The sequence below is a fragment of the Prionailurus bengalensis genome, chromosome B1, assembly GCF_016509475.1.
Source record: "Prionailurus bengalensis isolate Pbe53 chromosome B1, Fcat_Pben_1.1_paternal_pri, whole genome shotgun sequence".
In the NCBI taxonomy this organism is placed as follows: domain Eukaryota; kingdom Metazoa; phylum Chordata; class Mammalia; order Carnivora; family Felidae; genus Prionailurus; species Prionailurus bengalensis.
In genome coordinates, this window is record NC_057344.1 from 84,343,659 (window position 1) to 84,360,704 (window position 17,046).

Sequence of the window (17,046 nt, forward strand, 5' to 3'; positions counted from 1 at the left end):
CAGGCCTCATATTAAAAAAAAAAACATTTAGAATGGGGAGAGATAGATGAGAATGTAAATGAGAAAATCTTGTCACATCTGCATTATTGATAAGGACTGGAGGAAAGTTTGCTTTAATTAAAGTAGAATGGTTAAAGAACAACTTTAACAATACAAGTTATTGTTCTCTTCTTGGAAGATAAAATGAAATCTCGATAATTAATAAATTTTCAATGTGAAAATTATTCCTGATAAAAAGAAAAAGAACCAGGTGGCATTTTTTGATACACATATTGAATGACAGATAATAACAAATATTTTGGCAAACAACATGACATAATTGATAAAATATGTAAAATGCTCCGTCTCTGGAACCAGATCATCAGGTTCACATTTAAATACTGACACTTAAATTAGCCATGGGACTTTGAGTTACCTCACCCTTCTTTGCCAATTTCTCTGCCCATGAAAGGTGGGTAATAATAGTATCTACCTCATAGGGTGGTTACGTATGGGGGAAGTCCCCAAGACCACTCTCAGGCTTGATGATTTGCTAGAACTCCCAAGATTCAGAAAAGCTGTTACACTGATAGTCGTGATTTATTACAGTGAAAAGAAACAGATTACAATCAGCAAAGGGGAAAGGCACATGAGGCAAAGTCCCTCTGCCAACCTCCAGGTGTTCCCTCTCAGTGGAGTCACACGTGGATGTGCTTAGTTCTCCCAAGAACAATGTGTGACAACTCATGTGAAGTGTGGTCAGCCAGGGAAGGAGCTCAACTAAGCTTTGGTCTCTAGAGTTTTAATGGAGGTCAGTCCTGTAGTTTCATTAGGGGTCAATCACATAAGCACGCAGCACCAGCTGACTAACCTCAGCTACTCAGGCTTTAGCCTCCCCTTCCCCCCAAGCTAAAAACAGGTGTTCACCATCAATGTACCTGGTCAGACTCCGCCAAGGCACAGGCATACAAAAACTCTTTTATCAGGCAGACTATTGCAAGAGCTCAGAGGTTATCTTCCAGGAACTAGCCAAAGGCCAATCCTGAAGACGGACCTTTCATTGGAATGTGCAGGGTGTGAGTAACTCAGGCAACCAAGTAACTCAGGCTATGTCCCATGACGTTGTGATGGTAAGTCCTCAAGTTTGGAATGATGGGCATTATGAACATATTAAAATTTTAGCCAGGTATGCTTTAGCAAGGGAGGTTCCCAGTGAAACACTACATTCTAACATTTTGTCCTTTGTCCTTTACAGAGCTCTGAAGTCAGCAAAGCGATTATAGAAGAGCCAGAGCAATTTGTGGAATACAACAGCAAAGCAGGTATAATTGTGGGTCTCAGTAATTAACACGTAATGTTTATTTAGATTGATAATGAACTCAAAATTATAGCCCCTATCATTAAAAAAATATTTTTACAAAAGTGCCAGCTTGGTGTCTTAGATTTTGTGTAACTGCATGTTATAGTTGGCTGACCATATCCTAAAGAGGAATTGATATCTATGCATATATTAAATTAATTTTGAGGGTTTCAATTAGGCAAGGCCTAGATATAAATATGAAGGAATTTAATAATAATAATAATAATAATAAAATCAACACATATTCATTAAAGGCCTGTTACATGGCAAACACTCATTGTGGGGTAATTGGTGATTTTACAGAACAAAACAGGCATGGTCCATTGCTGCCCTCAAGGAGCTTGTGGAGGTGACATGTAACAAATAAGGAAATATCAATATATGAATGAAAACTGTGGTAAGTGCAATGAAGAGAAATAGCAGAGTTTGTGGGAGAAAGTATTGGGAGACAGGGAGGAATCTATTGTGGACTTGCTAAACAGAGGGTATTTCTCTGGAAAATGACACTTAAATTAAGAGCTGAAGTGTAGGGAAGAGTCCCAGGAAGATGGAATAGCAGTGAATAAACATAATAATTGGTAAGAGGATAAAGTAGCTATACCAAAGTCACAAAGCTAGAGAGAGGAGTAAGAGGAAGCCGGATTGATAATTGGATGAAAATGAGTATGGGAAGTGGCCTAGTCCCATAGGGCCTCAATGGCCTTGGTAAGGGGACTTTGTCCCAGGTCAGCTTGGCTACTTTCTGCCCTTGGCATTTCTGTGCAATGCCATTTAGCCTTCTCTCCTGGTTCTCTGGATATAGATGCTTTTTAAATCTGCCATCTAACCCTACCTTCCTGCATCTGCCAAAGTACTACGTAAATGTCTTAGGATTGTGGAAAGAGGTCCTCAATATGTTCACTTCTTTGAACACTAATTCTGTGACAAGTTCTGCATAAAATGGTTTGGAGTCAAGAAATTCTGAAATTGCCTGAGTACTATAACACTCTCAGGAGCTGTAACACAGTAGAGGTTTTAAGAAGCTATAATAAATAGTAAATAACCAAACAAACATATATATCTATGTCTATATGTATGTGTGTGTATACCTTTATTTAATCTGGCATTTCCCAAAGCTATTTTCAGGTTTACACTAGAAAATGTTTTAGAAGTTTCTTTCTTGGAAATACGCATTTTAAGAGGTTCCCTATACTTCTGAGGCTGGCCTGCTTTTAGGTAATTTGACCTATTTAATGGCTATGCACATTAAATGATATTAGAAATTTTATTATAATCTAGATGATTCAAGCTAGAAAAAAAATCTGTCTGCTTCAGTGGTTTAGCTTTTTCAGGCAGAAGATTTTTCTCGACCTGAATTATATGGTTAATTGCTTCAAATCTTGATCATACTTTTCATGTGAAAATATTATGGAGTAAAGTCTTACTAAATAATTTTCAGTATCAGTATTAATAATATTTGTTCTCTCAAATCAGGCAAAAGAAAACCATAAGAGAAATTTTGCATCTCAGCTGCTCTGAATCTTATTCCTTTCCATTGAAAATGCTTATTCTTGTTGGTTTATAAAATTGTCATAATTTTAAAAAGTCTTCAAGTTAGGAAAATGACTTGGGGTAGTGCCTACTGTAGCACCTAAAGAATTATTTGATTTTGTATAAAATGTGGAGATTTTGTATTTATAACAATGAAAATTTCAGTAAGCCAGAATATTGGAGTTAACCTAAACTTATTCCAGAAGAGAGGTTCTCAGCATCTGTCTTGGAAAGCGTATTGACTTTTTTAGATCAATTCAGCATCTTTCAATTCAGTTAATTATTATTAAAACAGTAAGATAAAAACATGAAGAATTCCCTAGGATTTCGTAACTTAGAAACAAAAAGCCTTGTTTCATCCCCAGAAAGACAACAAACAGCTGTCCTTTAATTACTACTTTTGCCATTTGGTTTCAACTAGAGATGTCTCAAATTTAGAATCTAATTAGAAATCTTAATTGAAAATGGCTAAAAAAATAAAAGAAAAAGAAAAAGAAAGAAAAGAAAGAAAAAGACCAACATGGAAACATAAAAGTAGAGATAAAAATAGAAATGGTAATATTTCAGCCAGATTGAATAATCGCCTGTCATTAAATGAGTTGGCCTCTGGGGAACATATTATCTGGCATGAAATTGAACTTTACTCTTCCCTCTCTCAGGAGGGATTTCTCAACCAAATGACTAGTCTTTTAATCTTTAGAAATTGTAATTTTTAGGGACTATATTTTGCTCAGTATAGGAACAATGGTTTTATTTATTTAAAAAAATTTTTTTAGGGTTTCTTTATTTTTGAGAGAGAGAAACAGAGCATGAGCTGGGGAGGGACAGAGAGAGCGGAAGACACAGAATCCAAAGCAGGCTCCAGGCCCTTAGATGTCAGCACAGCGCCTGATGCAGGACTTGAACTCACGGACCACGAGATCATGACCTGAGCTGAAAATGGACACTTAGCCGGCTGAGCCACCCAGGCACCCCCAAACAATGGTTTTAAAGTGTTGAGGCCACTGTTAAATCCCTGTTCCCTAACTCGTTTCCTGTCTGAACTTGGACATATTTTCTAAACATTTTCAATCTCAGTTTACCCATCTTTAAAATGGGATTTTAAATCTCATGCAACATGGTTTCTGTTTTATTTCTTTTAACTTCCACACTGACTAGTATATAGTAGCAGCTTTAGATACATTAAGTTCTAAAAAGGAAGGAAAGAAAAGAAAGGAGTAATCAGAAACAAAATTAAATTTGAGAATACATAAAAATAATATCTAGCACAGAATATTGCAAATATTAAACATTCAGAAAGTGCTTATTGATTCTGCACCCTGGAGGCAAAGACTCAAAGCAGATTAACCCTTTTCCTCAAACTTTTTTTTTTCCTTATAGATATTTTGGATTCTGCTCTTCAGATTATAAACCCCACTTAAAGGCATAGTGACATTATTTCTGAAATACAGCACTTTTCATGCTCTTAGGCATGATAGTTGCTCAATTAATATTTGTTTAATTGAGTGAAACCATGAATTAACAGTGCTAGAAAGTAGATAACCCAGATTGTCCTATTCCCTTGTTGACAAACACTGTATCTAACATCCTATGCAAAAGTGGTTGTCCCTATGAATGATTTCTTTCAGTGATAATATACCCACTTCCTGCTGCTTCTCCATGCAGTCTGCTCCCTTCAGATTAACCAATTTCCTGTTGCTTATGTATATTCTACATTTGTAGCTTTTTGTCTTTGCTTGCATTCTTTCTTTTCAATATTTTCTTTTTTTTTTTGTCTTTCATTCTTGCTTTCCTCTTCAACCCCTCTTCTCTTCTCCCTCCCTTTTATCTATCCCCACATTTTTTATATACAAATCTCTCAATGTCCAATTAAATATCATCTCTTGAAGCAGTTCCAGGTATCTCCTGAGATAATTATTTTAATCCCCCTTTTGTTTGTTTGTTTGCTTGTTGTCAGGCACTGTTCCTTGCTCCCCATCTGTGGAAGGTGACCCTGACTTAGAGCCAGTGAAAACTCAGCTGGATATGTTAATGGCTCTTTCCTCCCATCCTCTACTCCATCCTGTTTTCTTTTACCAAAAACAAACAGAAAAACCAAAAAACAAAACAAAACAAAACAAAAAAAACACCTCACCAAAGGAGTGAACCTCTGGCAGAGTTTACTACATGCTTCCACAGTGGTGTCTGGGTTACTGGTGAGATAAATTTAGGCCATGAGCACCAGGCAACAGTCACATCAGTTGTCTGAGTCTGATTGGGTTTCTGAATGTGTCCTTAGTTTTGGCTGCCATGTCCTCGAGGTCTGAAGCCTGGCTCTGCACCCAGTGGTTCGAGTACCCTAATTCCCAGGACACCTGCCTGCGACTCATACCCTGTGGCCTTACTTTACTTTGGGTCTCCCTCCCTGATTTATGATTTGGACACACACATGATGCTGAAAATTGCCCCTGCACAGAAGCTACTACTGCTTCTCCATCCCTCATCCCAAACTTAAAGGAGCCCCTATTTATTGATGCCTATCTAGATCAAACTTGAGTTTATCAATTAAGTCTTGGTAATTGGACACTTGGTCTATATAATTTTTTTTAAAAATATTTATTTATTTAAATGTTTATTTTTGAAGAAGAGAGAGAGAGAGAGAGAGAGTGTGTGTGTGTGTGTGTGAGGGAGGGCTAGAAAGAGAGGGAGACACAGAATCTGAAACAGGCTCCAGGCTCTGAGCTGTCAGCACAGAGCCCAACGTGGGGCTCGAACTCACAAACCATGAGATCGTGACCTGAGCTGAAGTCAGACACTTAACCAACTGAGCCACCCAGGCACCCCAAATTTTTATCTGTTTTTGAGAGAGAGAGAGACAGAGACAGAGAGAGAGAGAGAGAGACTGAGCCAGGGAGGAACAGAGAAAGGGAAACACAGAATCAGAAGCAGTCTCCAGGCTCCGATCCCAAAGCAGAGCACAGATCCCAAAGCAGAGCTCAAACTTACAAACCGTGAGATCATGACCTGAGCTGAAGTCGGACACTTTAACCAACTGAGCCACACAGACGCTCCACTCTTGGTCCATATAAATCAATATTTTGTTCCCAGTTTCTCTTCTTACTCCTTTACAGAATATGTTCTTTTTCCTTCCTTTCATGATTCTGCATTCCTTTTAATTGAGTTCACATTAATTATTACTAGAGTATTCCACTTGTACCTCTCTTAGTTCATCTTCCATTTTTCTAGCCGTTAGTAATTGTAAATATTAATAAAATTAATAATTCTGGTAATATTGATTGACCGCTTGCTATATCTTCTAATTTCTTTTTATTTGTTTTATTTATGTTCAGTATTTAAAAAATCTACACACAGGAAAATTCATGCTTTTTGGTGTATAGTTCTAGACTTTTTGACATTTTGACAAATGTAAACAGTCATATACACACCACTACAATTAAGATACAGAACACTTACATCACCCCAAAATCTTTTGGCTTCTATCCCTTTATGGTCAACCTCTCCTGCTTACCTCCAACCATTAGAAATCACTGATCTATATTTTATTTCCATAATTTACATTTTCCAGAGTTATATAGTATGAAGCCCTTTGAATCTGGCTGTAATGTGCTGAAGATTCATCTAAGTTTTGTGGGTATCAATGATGTATTGCTTTTTATTGCTGAGTAATATCCCATTTTGTGGATATACTTTAAGGTGATTATCAATTCATCATTTGAAGAGATTTGGGGTGATTTTGAATATTTTTTTTTAAATTTTTTTTTCAACGTTTATTTATTTTTGGGACAGAGAGAGACAGAGCATGAACGGGGCAGGGGCAGAGAGAGAGGGAGACACAGAATCGGAAACAGGTTCCAGGCTCTGAGCCATCAGCCCAGAGCCTGACGCGGGGCTCGAACTCATGGACCGCGAGATCGTGACCTGGCTGAAGTCGGACGCTTAACCGACTGCGCCACCCAGGCGCCCCTTGAATATTTAGTTAAAAAAAAAAAACATTAAAAACAGGTTTTTATGTGACCATAAATTCCATTTCTCTTGGGGAAAATAAATAGGAGGAAGACTTCTGGGTCATATGGAAGGTCAGTGTTTATAAGAAACTGACAGACCTTTTTTTCCTAAGAAGAGATACTATTTTGCATTCCTATGAGCAATGTACTCATGTTGTCTGCAAATAAAGACAACATTAGTTATTTGTTTTCAATCTGTATGTCTTTTATATCATTTTTAAAGTTTATTTATTTATTTTGAGACAGAGAAAGAAAGAGACAGCATGAGAAGGGGAGAGGCAGAGAGAGGGAGAGAGAGAATCCCTCCACAGAGAATCCCTCTGTGCTAATAGCACAGAGCCTGACATGGCTCGAACACATGAACCATGAGATCATGACCTGAGCTGAAACCAAGAGTCAGACACTTAACCGACTAGCCAACCAGACTTGCCTCAATCTGTATGTCTTTTAATTCTTTTCCTTGACTTACTGCATTGGTTAAGATCACCAGTGTGAAAATGAAGAGGAAAGCTAAGAGTGGAAGCCTTACCTTATTCCTGATCCTAGCAGCAAAGTATTGAGTCTGTTATAATCCAGCTGTAATCATAGCTGTAGGATTTTTCTAGATGCCCATTATTGAGCATCTCTTCCTTTCTCTTCCTAAATTGCTGACAGTTTTGTTTTTTTTTTTAATGGATGGGAGTTTTATTGTATGCATGTTGAATTTCCTCAACTGTTTTTTGGTGGTTTTTTTCTTTTTTTGCATCTTTTGGATTATCAAATGTTTTTTTCTTAATTTCTTAGTCTTTTGATATAATGAGTTGTATTAATAGATTTTTTAGTGTTAAATAGTTTTTCCTTCCTAGAAAAAACCCCTCTGTATGCTGTATGCTTGAGTGAAACTTGGTAGTTTTTATTCAAAGATTGTTCAATTTTATTTGTTACCTTTTTTATCTTCATATTGTTCAGAATAGTTCTTTATTATTATGCTAAGGTTAGTGGTCTATAATGAGCTCTACTCTTCCTTTCCCAATATTGTAATTTATAGCTTCTTTTTATCTTGGTCTATCTAACTGGAGTTTATCAATTTTATTTATCTTTTCAAATAAACAGCTTTTGGTTTCATTGATTTTTCTCGATTGTTTTAATTTTCAATCACATTGATTTTTGCTTTTGTTTTTATTATTCTCTTCCTTCTGCTTGCTTTGAGTTTAATGTACCCTTTCTAGTTTCCTAAAATGGTAGTTTAGATCTTAGATGTAAGACTTTTCTAGTATTAGTGTTCTAAATTTCTGTCAGTATCACTTTAGTTGCATCCCACAAATTTTGATATTATTTTTATTTTCATAATTCAAATGATTTCCTAATTACCTTAGTAACTTTCTCTTTGGCACAGTGGTTGTATAGAAGTGTGTTGCCTAATTCTCAAACATTTGAATTTCCCAGATATTTTTGTGTTATTGGATTTTGGCCTAATACCATTATGTTCTAAATATATATTATTTCAATTAAAAAAGAAGAGTCCCAGTTTTATGGCCCATGTCAAAAAATGGGGACTACCTTCAGGTCAAAAGCACAAGGAAAATAGGGAAAGAAAAATTCACCCTTATGTGTATGTTTCTCCATGTTTAGCTCCTTGTCAAAATTTTCCTGCTGTTGTTTATTTTTTTAAATCATCAGGTAGCTCACTTTTTGTGTGTACTTCCAATCAGTGGAGATACAGTGTTCTGTTACAGTGGTCCATCTTTGCTAAAAATGAAATACCTAAAAACTTTGCATATATTTGTTTAATTCTCTCTACAATTAATCAGGCAGGCATTGCCATTTTACCAATTTATGTTGAGGAAACTAGGATAGTACAGTTAAGTAAACTGCCCAGGGTCCCAGCGTAATTGGCAGAGCCTTGGCAGTCTGGATCCATCATAGGTTTCTTTTTTTTTTTTTTTTTTTTTCAACGTTTATTTATTTTTGGGACAGAGAGAGACAGAGCATGAACGGGGGAGGGGCAGAGAGAGAGGGAGACACAGAATCGGAAACAGGCTTCAGGCTTCGAGCCATCAGCCCAGAGCCTGACGCGGGGCTCGAACTCACGGACCGCGAGATGGTGACCTGGCTGAAGTCGGACGCTTAACGGACTGCGCCACCCAGGCGCCCCCCATCATAGGTTTCTTAACCACATTCCTATATAACTTCTCTCATGACAAATTACTGTAATAAGAAGTGCCATGTGAGAGAATTCCAATGTGTTTACCAGACTAACATAGAGTTAAATTATAAAAAAGACTCCAGAAACACAACAAGAAATAGCCAAACAAAGACACATTTATTAACTTTTCTGACAAAGGATTAGGGAGTGAAGAAATTCTCAGAATATTTTGCTAAGAGGAAAAGCGTCAGGGAATGTTAAGTGCTAAAATGTGTTTGCACGGGAGGCAGGGAGGTGTGGAAATGGGGCAAGGGGATAGAAGCAGGAATGAGAGAAAGGTGTGGAGGTGGGTATTATGTTGGTTGTTCTGTTTAAGGACTGAAACTAGTACTTTCTCAAGGATGGGATATAAAAGGGAACATTTCTATTTACACACTGCATCCCATATAGTAGATGCTCAAGAAATACATGTCATATGGATTTATGACTATGGTATTTCCTTTCCTTACTTCTCCTTACCTATGGGATAAGAGCAATCTTAAAAGTTGGAGGACTTCAGCCAAGATTGAGAAGATGGGAAAGGAAGAAGGAAAGTCTACGGATGTTGTTTTATTCAGTGTTCTGGCATAAATTAATGACATACATTTCACATAAAGTTTGAACTGGAATATCATATTGTCTCAGTGGAAATCCTTAATATATTCTAGCTGATCACAGAAGATTAACCCATACTACTAAGGGGACTTATCAAATCACTCCATGATTTTCTTCATTTCCAGAAGATGCACTAGAGAAATGCTAGATGAGTTTGCAGAACAATGGCTTGAACCTCACTGCTCAGCCTCATTCTTTTTATAGGTCTTCTGTCCGATTCAAGTTTAGCAGTTGAATTCTTTCTTCTTTTTTTTTTATCACCTATTACTTGCTCTTTTATTGTAGTGCAATTTTATTGAGTAAACATTTTAAGGTGGAATGTGTGATTTTGTACATATTGGAGAGTAAAGGACCTGCTTGTAGTAAAAGAATTAAGACTCATTATCTGTATGCAGTAGGCAGTATGGATAAGAAAACTTAGTTATGCTGTATTATATTCTTTGTAGATAACCTCAGGCACTCTATGAACTTCTCTGGAGAGCTAAAGTGAAATTATAATAATCACATCTATACATTTATTCTTGCCTGTTATAATAAAAAGCAGAAGATAAAATTTTAATTAAATTCATTATCTGTCTTTCTTTGAAATTTCAAATTTCAAAAGAAAATAAGCAATTAATCATCAGAAACTATAGGTAATTTAGTCAATACTAATTGGAACTTGAAATGTATCATCATGAGGAATTCAGTCAGTTCTGTGAATTAATAACTTCTGATGTCTACATTAGAAATGTCCTACGGTTATAATCAAAGTTTCAGTTTTAGTTTTGCTTGAGCACTTGGTATTTAACTGGCCTTGGGTGTTTGTGTGTGACAGTGTTCATAAGGATTTGAGACATTTGATGTTGCTGAGACAGCACTTCCTCAAGTCTTCTTTAGTACATGTGGAAAAAAAAAAGAAAAGAATCAACCTCCAGCCAAATTAAAATTCTTTCTGAACATCTCTGCTTCTTAAGATAGGCTTGAGATGGGCTGCTAGGAGTCATTATATTTGAAATATGAAGTTTGCAGAATAAAAGTATCAGGGGAAAAAACCTGTCATCTTAAGTGCAGACAATAAACTCCTATCCTTTCTTTGGTCTTCCAGATGACAGAGAAGGACATTAAAAAATACCCAAGCATCTAGTGAACTTTACATAACTCTGTTGTGTTATTTCTTTAAATCTTTGCTGGGTGCTAGCAAATTTTTTTAAGTGCCTTTGGGGCTTGAGACCAGGTTTTACAAGTTTTTGTCAAGTAGGCAGAATCAAGGTGTCACATGATGTGTTTATAGAAGAAAAAATTTTCATGACATTTCTGTCTTTTTGGGAATATCCAATGAAAATTCCCGTTCTTTGTGTAATAGGTGGGAAGCAACCACGAGTGTCACACCCTGAAGAGAAGGGTAAAAAGCTTACCTCAGAACAAAAGACCTTCTCTCTAGTTCCAGCATGGCTACTAGCCAGCTGGGCACATGGAGCTCTCCCACCTCATTTCTAGGCTTCAGTGTTCCCATCACTTAAATGAGACAACTGCTGGTTTCTTTAAGTCTTTTCAAGTCTATATTCTGTTAGAACATTTTATTATAGCATTTTTTAAATTATTATTTTGTTTTAGAGAGAGAGTGTGTGTGGGTAGGGGAGAGGGGCAGAGGAAAGAGAGAGAAAGAGAGAGAGAATACTTTAAGCATGTTCCATACTCAGTATGGAGCCCAACTTGGGACTTGATCCCATGATCCTGGGATCCTGACCTGAGCTGAAATCAAGAGTCAGGCACTCAACTGACTGAGCCACCCAGGTACCCTTTATTATATTATTTTAATGAGGGATTATGGATAGACATCTGTAACCAACCTGTCACAAAGAGATGATTCAGATTAAATCGAGCATTTTCTCATATCTTCACTTTGTAGTTCTTCAGGATGCTTTCATTTTTATGACAGACACAGAGCAAAAACTAGCAAATCAGATGGCCTACTGACCATATTCCTAAAGTTGGTCCAAGTGCTCCCTCTCAGGATGTCAGGTCACTTAAAACTATGTAAATTATGGTTCAGATCTGGCCTAGTGCTGGCACAAAGACTACAGAGTTCTCAGGATTAAAGGGCCTTGTCACAGGGATTGACAGAGCCTCTTTTACTTTATACACAGTGGAGATCAACATTGTTCTTATCCTAATTTGAGACTAACGAGCAGTAGACTGACCTTTGATTTACAATGAACCAAAGATACAATCTCTCTGCTTGCTGAACTGAGTTCTTTGCTCTGAGTTGTTGCTCTGTGCTCTTTGTGAACATCAAGATTTTGCTAGTTTCAATGAATATTCAGTTAATACTCATTGTGACTTGGGACTATTTCTTGACTGAGATTGCAATCTCCAGAAGGCAATCCTATGATTCAAAGAAGCAAAAGGAGGAAATTTTACCCCTTTGTTAAGTATCCAGAATGGTGGGTCTGTAGAATTGGATATGTTCAATCATCAGCTTCTATTTTTAAACTTCAATTATTTAGAATTTTTGCTATTGATTCTTTTTCATGGTTGTTTGTCCACTGAAAGTATATTCTCATCAGGACCCAGTAGAAGTGATAGGGATGAGTATGTCTCAAGAAGACGGAATGTTATAAATAGAAGTATAAAAATATCTACCATGATGGGTTTTTTTTGTTTGGTTGGTTTTTTCTCTTTCCTGGGGGTTCTGGTGCTTAGGCTTTAAATGCTATGTTGATATGTTATAGGTTTCCCAGAGATTTCTATTTTTAGGAAGGAAAATAATATAAATAAAAAGATAAATAAAATAAATGTTTCCTAGCCCTTCTTCCTTTCTCCCTACCTATCTGCCCTAGTATATTTTTTAAGAGATGGTAAACATTTGAAGATTTTTGTATGTTAAAGTTGAAAAGCGATAGCAGGTAGAATGCAGAGAAGAATTAGAAACTCACATTAACTTCCTTGTTTCTCCAGTTACTAAGTGGAACAAATTACTTTTTAACCTTCAGTTTTTCACCTGTAAAGCTGGAGTTACATCTTAAATTTGTTATAAAGATTAATGTTATGCATATGATGTGATAATACAGAACATGGCACATGGCACATAATATTCAGAAAAGTCACATAAGTACTCAGAAAATTGTGGTTGCTTTTGGATAAAATGAATTTCAAAAGCAGTAGTGGAGAGACTCCGTGAAGTGGATATTAGTAGAACCTCCTTTGGTTTGGTATTTACAAGGAGGAAAAGGAAGAGTACCATGCCGGTCACTTATATTTTATTACACCCTTTCCCCTCCTTCCTGTTTCCATGTGTCAGTATAGTTTGAACCACTGTGTATTCTAAAACCCCAGTCCAGATGTGTTCAGTAAGTTGCTGGACTCTAGGTGATCCTGATTTTGATGACATCAAGACACTAGTTCTTATTATGAGCTGCCATATACATGTCCTGGCCAACCTCCAACATTCTCCAAAGGGTGGCATACAGTGACCTGGGTCTGTTTAGCCAAGTATTTAATAGAGGTGTGTTGGGCCTGACCCTGCCAAGAGTCAGGCAGCACAGCTAAGTCTGGAGAATGCAAAAGTAAAAGGAAGAAAGAATGAGGAAAGAATCACATCTGGGTTAGGGTTAGTCACTGGAAAAAGTTCAATACAAAGAGGCCAACAAATAGATGAGTAAAAAGGAGGTGGGTGTCAAGGGCCTCAGACAGACAACCCAGATTATAAAATTCTGGGTAGAAATGAGAGTACTATATGTAGGTCATAAGTCAGTGGCTAGAGAGACTGAAGCCCAGGCCAGGATCCATAACAGCTCTTGGCATCTGTCTAGAAAGTCTGATGAAGTGACATGGGCCTTTAGCCCATATTGGCTTTTTATTTGGCAGAATTCCGTATTCACTTCTCCCAGTTTATGGGAATGGAATCTGGGCTTCTATTCTTAAAATGGTGCTTCTCATGCTTGAATGTAGGTAGAAATGCTCTATGCCATAATGCAGTTTCTAATTTAGAAGATCTGGGGTATGGCTCAAGGTTTTGCATTTCTAAAAGGCTTCCAGGCGACTCATACTGCTGGTCTAGGGATCGTGTTTTGAGTGGCAAAGCCTTAAAAGACTGTTGCTGTTTGGTCTTGCTAAATCCATGGGTCTTCTGTCTGTCTCATGTCAGTGCTGCTTCCTTGTGGCAAAGCCTGGAAGCTGGGCTTTTGATCAATCTGGAGCCTTGACAACTCTCACCCTTATTTTCCTTGTGACAAAGGGGCTCACATTGAATTTAATATTGGTAGCAAAACCATACTGACAATTTAAAGAATTCAATTGTCTCCTGACACAGTTGGTTTCTTGGGCAGAAATGTTGCCCTAGAATCTTAATTCATTGCTCTGTCAGGACTTATGCTCTGCCTAGTCAGGGGCCTCATGAGAGGCAAGGAAGGTCTTGACCTTAAATACATGCCTGATTTTTTTTTTCAGGTAAAATATCCAATTTGCCAATTTATGCCATTTTCCTCAAAAAGAATCTTTTTCCTGAAACTTTTTTTTAATTCTTCTATTACTTTCCAATGATATAAATAAGAATAAATCCCTGTTACTGAGAATAGGGGCCTAGTTGCAGAACTTTGAATATAATTATCCTATGAAGATGGTAGCTTTCAAAGTACCCTGACACTTGCCATGAGGAAAAAGAAACAGAGAAGGCAGAGGTAAATAATATTCCTGGTTTTATGTCTTCTTGACATTATATAGCATTTGGCTGATCCTTACAAGCCCTGTCCATCCATATTCCCTCTTGTAAATTGCAGGGTTTTAGACGGTTTTCAAGTGATTTGGCATTGTGAATTATATCTGGTTTATCAGAATGTTCTGGTGTTAGAAGTTTCAGGATACTGACATGAAGTGAACAAGTTTAGTGGGTTGGCTACTGAAGGGCTATACAATCACCATAATAGAGACATGCTATTCTGTTTATTTTTGAAATGGATAGGAATTAATCATTTATTCAACATCTTATATCAAAGCACTGTTTGGAAAGCTGAACAAAAGCCACAGGTACATTGTGTCAGTGAGCCTCCAACACTCCCTGCCCAGACCTCAGCCTGAACAGGCTAGGGAATTTCTTTAACCAGAGGTATGCCCTTCTGGTTAGAACCCAGGCACAGCCCATAATATGATGCCTTATATTCCTGTCATCCTGGGATAGCACCTAAACCACAAGCACCCCCTGTCCTGTATCCTTGCCCCTTGTGTCATTCTCATTTTGCTATGGGCAAATGACTCAATCTTCCCCTGATCTTCTCACTTTTAAAAATGTTATATAATGTCCTTAGGGTCTTCTATTCCTATAGAAAACAGTTTCTTTAGCCTTCTACCTCTTCAGAAAATGTTTTCTTTGTCTTTTTGTCTTAATGGAAACTTGGTTTCTGGGGTTTTCTGCTTCCTAGTTGCCTACTCTAATACAGACAGGCCACAAACCACAGGGACTGAAGGCTGGGCTACTATTTTCCTAGTAGTCGCAAGAGTCCCCTTAAGCTGTTAGGACCTCATGTAAGATTGCTGATGTCTGGCTATACCACTCCTCCACCCCTATTTGTCATGTTCATTGGTGAAACTTCTGCTTTCTTCAGACTTTTCTATGAGAACACGTCCTACCTGTTATCTTCCTGGGAGATTTCAGTTTCCATGGGAATAACCCATTGAACATCTGTGATGCACAGTGTCTTTTTCCTACTAGCCCTAGTGACCAATAATACCATGCCATTTCAGCCATCTACTTATACCCATGGCAATACCTTGGACTTCTCATTACTCAGAACTGAATTATTCTCTCATCTGCCAATATGTTACATCTTTCCCCTTTAATGAGTTCCCAATACAACCTAAAAAAGATGTTTGGTCATATTTGTATTATTACAGTCTTAGCTTCACTATTCTCTCACTTCATCAGGAGGCAAAACCCCTATACTGTCAATGAAACTATCCTTCTCCACAAGACTGCTGAGCACTGTTGGAGAAAGCCACATACATATATCTATAAATCTGTGGTCTCCAGGCCCAGCTGGCCCCATAAAACTGCCTCAACTTGTTCCCTCATCTGGTACTCTTAAAGGCTAGCTCAGAACTCCACTTTTCTTCTCCAGCCTCCTACCCAACTTCTTCCCCATTTTCTCTCAACACATGACTTTGCCTTTTTAGTTAATTAAATGTATGAGTGTTTAGGATGTACCAAAGGTATAATGAAAAATATAGAGACATTTTGTACTTACTCAGTGTAATAAACAAAACTTTCCCTGTGCATTTGAAGTTTTTTGTGTTCCCCTTCCTGATCACATCCCTCACACTTGTTCCCCAAATATCATAATTATTCTGATTTAAGTGTTTATCATGCATTTCTCTGTGGTTGGACTTCATATGTAGGTACACCTACGCAATATAGAACTAGAGTACTATTTTACATGTTGTTAAATTTTCTATAAGTGTCATCATATCCCTCCCTCTGTCTTCCTGTCCCTCCTCACTCTTTCTCCTCTGTACTTTATGAAGTTAATTAATGTTGATATATGAAGATTAATTTTATATAGAATGAATAGGCTACAATATATTTGTCTACTTTCTTAGTGGCAGGCCTTTAGCCTGTTTCAATATTTTTTTATTGAAGCTGATTTATTATGAACATTCCTTCCATTATCTTCTGGTATGCATTTTCAATAATTTTTCTAAAATAGAAGCTTATAAGTAGAATTGCTTTTCAGTTTAAATCATGGATTTGAGAACTTGTATTCTAAATATAAGCATTTAATAATATAACTTTCCCTTTAAGCACATTTTTATATGTAGCATAGTGATTTTATTCTGATTTAAATGTAAAAACACACACATTTTTATTTTAGTTTATTAAGGTTTGTTTTACAACCAAGAATATAATCTTAGTAAGCATTCCATGTGTACTTTGAAACAAAATATGTATTCTGTTGTTGGATGAAGTCTAATAAATACCAATGAGGTCAAGTTGTTAGTAGTGTTATTTAAGTATTCTGTATCCTCTCTGATGTTTTATCTACTTGTTTGATCTGTTGTAGAGAGAGGAATGTTGAGGTCTCTAAGTATATCACTGTGGATTTGTCTGTTTCTTTTTCAGTTCTTTAAGTTTTTGCTTCATGTATTATAAAGCTCTATTGCTAGGCCCATTTACCTTCAGGATAGTTACATTTTCTTGGTGAATTACAATTTTATCCTTATATAATACTAATGTGTGTTATATGAAATCTATTTTATCTGATATTAATAATCACTGCAATTTTCCTTTGATTAGTGTTTCCATGATATAATTGTTTCAGTATTTTCAGTCTTTTTACTTTTAACTTAACTATGTCATTATATTTCATTATAACTATGAAGCATATAGTCAGGTCTTTCAAGCTGATAATCTCTGTCTTTTA

General features: G+C 36.8%; 1 protein-coding gene across 1 annotated transcript in view; it reads left to right on the top strand.

Moving 5' to 3' along the window:
- INPP4B (inositol polyphosphate-4-phosphatase type II B) overlaps nucleotides 1-17,046 on the top strand; it is a 399,964-nt gene that overhangs the window by 7,734 nt on the left and 375,184 nt on the right. Inside the window, 1 exon segment of the mRNA XM_043568210.1 lies at nucleotides 1,235-1,301. The gene's annotated coding sequence lies outside the window, so the exon portion shown is untranslated.